The sequence below is a fragment of the Rousettus aegyptiacus genome, unplaced genomic scaffold, assembly GCF_014176215.1.
Source record: "Rousettus aegyptiacus isolate mRouAeg1 unplaced genomic scaffold, mRouAeg1.p scaffold_m13_p_4, whole genome shotgun sequence".
Classification (NCBI taxonomy): domain Eukaryota; kingdom Metazoa; phylum Chordata; class Mammalia; order Chiroptera; family Pteropodidae; genus Rousettus; species Rousettus aegyptiacus.
The window spans coordinates 112,247,870-112,254,224 of record NW_023416307.1 but is presented as its reverse complement, the minus strand read 5'-3'; positions in this window follow the sequence as shown (position 1 = coordinate 112,254,224).

Below are 6,355 nucleotides of genomic sequence, written 5' to 3'. Positions count from 1 at the left end.
CCCTGACCCCAAACTCAGTGCCTCTTGACCCATCTGTTTCCTGTTCAAGGAAAACATTCCCTCCCCAGTACTACATTTCCAAGGGCAAAACTATATCCAGAGCCCCAGTCTTCAAACCTTTTTCCCTGCTCCACACTGTGGAAGAGCCCTACTACAGCCAACCATGTTGATTCATAACAAAGGGCTTCTACTCTCTCACCAACCCAAAGCTCAGCAGGCACTTCGGGTCCACACATCAACACTTGCTATTCTACCCAGGCAACCTGGTCAAAGTTAAAAGTTTTATTTCCATTAGGTTCCACTTAACAATGATTTGAGCATCCGCTACATGTCACTAAGCTCTGTCGCCAAGACAGACACAGTCCCTGACCTCATGAGCTCATGGCCAATGAGGAAACAGTCAGACCCCTCACTACTGGGCAGTTAGGAAACCAGATGTGGTAAGAGACAGACTGAGGGAAGCGCTGGTCCAGATTCAGGCACAGTGGGGCTTCCTGTGGGAAGCAGGCCTCGGCTGAACTCTGACCAGGCTGGGGAAAGGGGAGAGAACAGGAGGTATGGAAGCCCAGAGGTGAGGGAGCACAGGACACACTCCTGGAAGTCCATGGGGAGGAACGAGTGGGAGAAGAAAGGGGCTGGAGGGGCCTTGATGGCCAAGGTGAGATACCAGGCCTCCAATACTGGAAGGTTTGGGCAGAGGTGATGGGATCCCACTAGTTGCTGAGTGGGGAACGAATGTAGTGGCTAAAAGTCCCCTGTAACACAGCAAAGGCAAGGTGCATTTTTATTATTACTAAGGGCAAACTCCTTGACTTCCCATATTTTATTATTTAGAAATCAGAATAGATCTGCAAGTAGTATATGTGGACTACAATCTATTTTATACTTCAGGATTTTTATATGCAGTGCCCCATCCCCTCCCACCCATGCCATGCTTGGGGCTAGTAGGGGAGAGAAAGGACTTGGTCCTTGGACTGGGGTTGGGAGTCGGGGAAGAGATGATACACCCAAAGGGAGTACTTTGGTGGGAGTTAGGGGGGCTATAGGCAAGAAATGTGGGTTACTATCCACAGTTTGGAAACTAGTGAAGAGGCCAGAGGCATTGCTGATCAGCCACCTTTTCTCCTTGAAACAGTCTGTTTATAAAGGTCTATTCTTGAATTCAGCTCCAACTCCCAAAACTCTGCAAGGATGGGAGGGACCAGGGCAGTCACTACACTAAATCATCAATTGAGAAAGCCCAGGTATCTGTAGGAAGCCTCAATGGCCTATGGGGATAGCAGATGATACACTATGATTGATGCCAGGTGGAAAGCATGGTAAAAACCTGGGGGTGACGCACCGGACAGCAGTCAGAGAGAGCAACCACGTGAGAAGCATGATTGAGGGCAAGGGCAAGGGCAAGACAATGAGACTACCCACTCTGGCCTCCTAGTGCCCCCCAGGTACCATGAACACTTGTGTGTGACCAGACATTTAAAACCCACTAATAATATAATACTATACTAATATAATACTAATAATATAATACATTGTCGACCAATGTAGATAATGCTGAGTGTAAGATAAAATCCACTTAGAGATAACTACTGTTAATTTGTAACCTTTATTTTTCATTTAACATACTATGTCTTTTCCTATGTTGTGAAATATTCTTCCACAACACGATTGTCAGGGGTCACTTGTTGGTCCACTGTATGAATGTACTCTCTTCTTATAATCAATTCTGACTGGTACATGGTTCGTTCCTCATTTCTCAGTATCAGAGATAATGTTTGGTGATGAAAATCTTTGCATAATAAACTCTGACTCACATTTCTGGTTACATCCTAAAGAGAAAACCCTAAAAGTGGAACTACTGGGACATTCAACTTTTATGCATGTAACACTGTACAGACATATAAATGCTCCCCTCCTTTCTCCCACCACTCTGCCTCCCCCCAGTCTTTGGCTTTGGAACATCCAGTTGATGAAGTAACACTATCCTGATGCGGTCTTCACCCAAGGGACGGTGACACCTGTGCAAGGATTAAGGCGTTGGTCTTACCATTCAGGCCTAAGCAAAACTCTTCAAGTAGCTAATAAAAGGCTTCTTTTAAAGCATTTCCTTTCTGCTCACATAACCTGGGTTAGAGGAACACCTGAGAAGCAAGGCTGAGTGGTGGGGTGAGAAGACAAGCAAAAGCTTTGGTTCAGGAGACGCCTGGGTTCACATCCAACCTGAGGCCTCCCCTGGGGGTGGGATGTAACATAACCACACTAGCTAAGTGCTCCTGAAGGCACATGTCAGGTCCTAGACTGGGTCACACAGTGGTCAGGGATGGTTTGACTGCAAAGGAGAAATGGAGACAAAGAGTGGCTGTTTCAGGCAGAAGAAACAGCATGTGCAAAGGCCCCAAGGCAGGAACAAATGAGTGAGGAATCTCAAAGTCTGATGTGGCCACAGAGAGGCAACAGACACAGGAAGAGGTCTGCAAGTGTCCAGGTCAGAACTTTGATGTTTCTCTCCAGGGTCATTGGCAGTTTCAAGCAGGCAGTGACATCTGACTGATCAAGTAGCCATCTCCAGTGAAGGCCATTGTCAGTGACCCTGTGGAACTGAGAACTCCTAGATACCGGAATTCCAGTTCAGTTATCTAGCCCATCAGCTACCCAGGCCAGGGCTGAAGGAGACATATCGGGAATCCCACTTTATAACTGCATTCCTCTTAACTTGTCCCAGTTGACCACATCCCCACAGGCAGGGGGGCTCGCTGTGTGCCAGCCTCTGTGCCCAGAACTGCACCTGGCCTCACATGCAATCTTCAAAACAGCATTGTTAGGGATTGAACTATGACTCATTTTCCAGATGGGGAAACTAAGTCCTAACCAGGTCAAAGCCACCTGCCTACTGGCACGCAGAAAGGAGCAGCCTGAGACCTAAGTCGAGAATGCCTGAGACCAAAGCCCCTCTTTAATCACAATGCTAAAAATAATGCGGTAAAATAACCTCGCCGCTAAGAATACACCAATTATACACATGTGTGCAGGACCTTTAAGTACATCTAACTTCAGGTACATAAACCAAAGACAGGACCTGACTGGTTTGCACTCTGCCACCAGGCATGTTCTGGCCTTTCTTTGCTGAAACTTCTCTGTGAGAAACTTCTATGTCTTGTCTGGAAGCAGACACTTGCCTATTCCCTGGAATGTTTCTGACCAGCAAGAGTAGAAAAGACCAGGCAGAGGTATCTCATCCTAAAGGACCATTTTGGATCTCTGCCCTGCTCTGACTTCTAAAAATTCCCCTGACCCCACACTGATAGTCAGTTACAGAAACAATCCCTGCTTTTGTTCACATCCAAAGTGGGGCGTGGTCATCTGTCTGGCACAGGGGCCTTGAAGTAGCGAGTTCAGATAAATGTCTCTATCAGGGCTGGAAGGTGACCAGGAAAAGAAGAGCCTGGTGAATGAAACATCAGCAGATCTCAAGAGTTCATGGTCAACTGTCACTGGCTATGTATGGTCAACTATTAATAATCTCAGTTTCTGTATTAAATTTAATTTTGCTAGGAGCACCTCCCCTCCTCATGCCCATCCCTTCCTTCCACCACCAAAGCAGCCATGGACTCAAGACTCTCTCTTAGGGGATAGAGATGCTTCAACTTAGCACCTGACGAAGGCCCTGGGCTGAAGCTCTTATGAGTAAGGAACTGTCTCCCACCCATCTCTATATGACCCTCAAAGAGCCCAAGACCTTCTCTTCCAAAGAATAACTAATAGCCATTTAACTTGCCAAGAACAGCTTTGGGTCCTTTATAGTCTCCATAGTATTTAATCCTCACAATAATCCTATGCAGTGGATATTAGTCCTATCTTGACAATAAAAACAAAAACAAAAAACCTGAGGCTCAGAGGAATTAGGCATTATACCTACAGCCCCATACACAGAAAAAGAGGGAGCCAGGAGGGCAGGAATCATGTGTGCATCTTACCCATTAGTGTCCCCAAGTACACCCTTTAGGGTCTCCGACAACTGCTGTAAAAAGGTAGTATCATTTATAGATGTCATAGATGGAGTAATATCCCCTTCAGAAAGAGGCCAGGGAGCCCAGCTCACTGAACTTGCATTACTTTTCCTTAATCCCAAAGACCCCATTTGAATTTTGTCTCATTGCAAAAGGCCTTGCTCCATATTTGTGTCCATCTCCTCCCTTCATTGCATTCTCTACCATCCTATTCTTAAACAACTTCTGATTTTATCCCTGCAGACAGTGAGTACAAGGTATAGTGAGGGTAGGAGTGGAAACATTTATTGCTCAAGACAGTGAAGATATACTTTATCTCCTCCTTCTTCCACCTGCTTAGCTTGCTGCTTGTAGTCTCTTATTCAAATAAAGGAAAATTAATTTTTTTTTCTAATTAAAGCCTGCAAGGGGAAGCTGGTCTTTGTGTCTCTAAAGTTTGCATTTCTAAAACAAAGTGAGACCAGTGGTGAGACCCAGCAGATGCTGGCTACTGCAGAACCTGAAGCAGCTGTAAAAACTAACTCTGCTTTCTAATACCACGGTAAACAGCAGGGCTTCTTGTGCTATCTAAAGAGGATTTTTGTCCCCACTAATAGAAAGTACTAGCTGCGACTTTTATTTTAATGTAAGAAAAGAGGAATTAGCTTCCTGCAGCATCTGCTTGATGAGATTCTTACAGTCGAGTCCTATTAGACCCATTTGCTTAACCTCTGAACCAGATTTACACTCAGTGTTTGGATTGAGAAAGGAACCAAATCACCATAACTTGCTACTCAAAGTTCTTTCTTCCACCTATAAACTATATTAAGGGACAGGGTAGCCCATTGGTTAGCAGTAGAGATGCCTTGGACATCTGGATCCCAGAGTTGCCGATTCCTTGTTTGTGCTCTCAGTAAATCTACCCGATTTCCAAGCCTTAAGAATCTCAAAACTGAGGATGCTAATAGTACCTTCCACATTGGGTTGTGGTGACAAAAGACTCAGGGAGCACTCAGCAGGAATTAGCGATGCTAACATTGGAAGGTTATGTCACTTCTTCACTGCCATGGACCTTGCACGTGACACTACCACTACCATTATGGGAAAGAACTCTACTGCCTCTGACCACACACTTTTGAGTTCACCCTTCCCTGGCTGGCTAGACTTTTACCAAGAGGACATGTGAGTAGCCCAGGTAGTGTTTGCCACACAGCTCATATCCTGGCTCTGCCTCGAACCACGGTGAGATCAGAAGTCAGTGGCAGCCTCTCTGAGTCTGTTTCCTCATTTATAAAATGGAGATAGTAAGATTATCCACCTTGAAGAACAGTTGGGAAGATAACTGAGATGATGGCGTGTAAAGCACTTGGCGCTCATACATTGGCTCTCAGAAATAAAGAGAAATGGCAGAGTGTGGGATGGAAGAAATCAGTGAGCAAAACAAGCAGTATCCTGGGTGAACACACAGGAAAAATGAAGGCTATGCCAAGGCTAGGAGGCAAGAACTTGACAGTTTCCCCCTCTCAGCAACCAATCGTGCTTCATTCACATTTGTTTTACCACTCCATCTGGGGAATGGGGTGCAGTGGGGGTAGGGGAGAAGAAACAAATGAACAAGGAAAACACAATTCTTAAAATTGTATGCTCCCAAGACCTAAACCTCCACATCTTTTTCAGGTAATGGCAAGAAAGCTGTGCCCTTTCTACTCCTGGCCACTCACTGTCCTCTCCTGGATTCCTGTCATTTTCTGAGTACAGCTGACCCTTGAACAATATGGGGATTATGGGTACCAACCACCACACTGTAGAAAACCTACGTAAAATTTAAGTCAGCCCTCTACATCTGTAGTTAGTTGAATCCGCAGAGGCAAAACCCAGGGATATGGGGGAGAGGGGTGACTGTATTTATTCAGTAAAACCATGGATAAGTGGACCCACACAGTTCCATCCTGTGTTGTTGAAGGGCCAACTATATTATGTGGTGGTGTAAGCACTTTACATTCCTCTATCGCCCAGTTTAATTTACCACCCTGTGAAGTAGGGCTTTTGACTGTTCCATTCTAGGATGAGACCTGAAGCCCACAGAGATGCAGCCACAGGGTCACACTGGGAGTAACAGAGCTAGAAACTGCCCCTGAATTTGATGGGCACCAAGAAGTGAATTCAGAGCAAGAGCACATAAGAGGTGAGAGAATGTGGTCAGAAGAATGAACAGGCATCTCTTTTCCTGTTTGAATGGCAGGAAAGGTGTTAGTGGCTTTCAAATTTTAATGGCTCTTTTCAAATTTCTGCAAAGAAAGTCCATTTGTTCTGAGAGTCAAATTTCCTCTTGATATAAGTATCTCTGTTCCTGCTCCAGACACCACGCA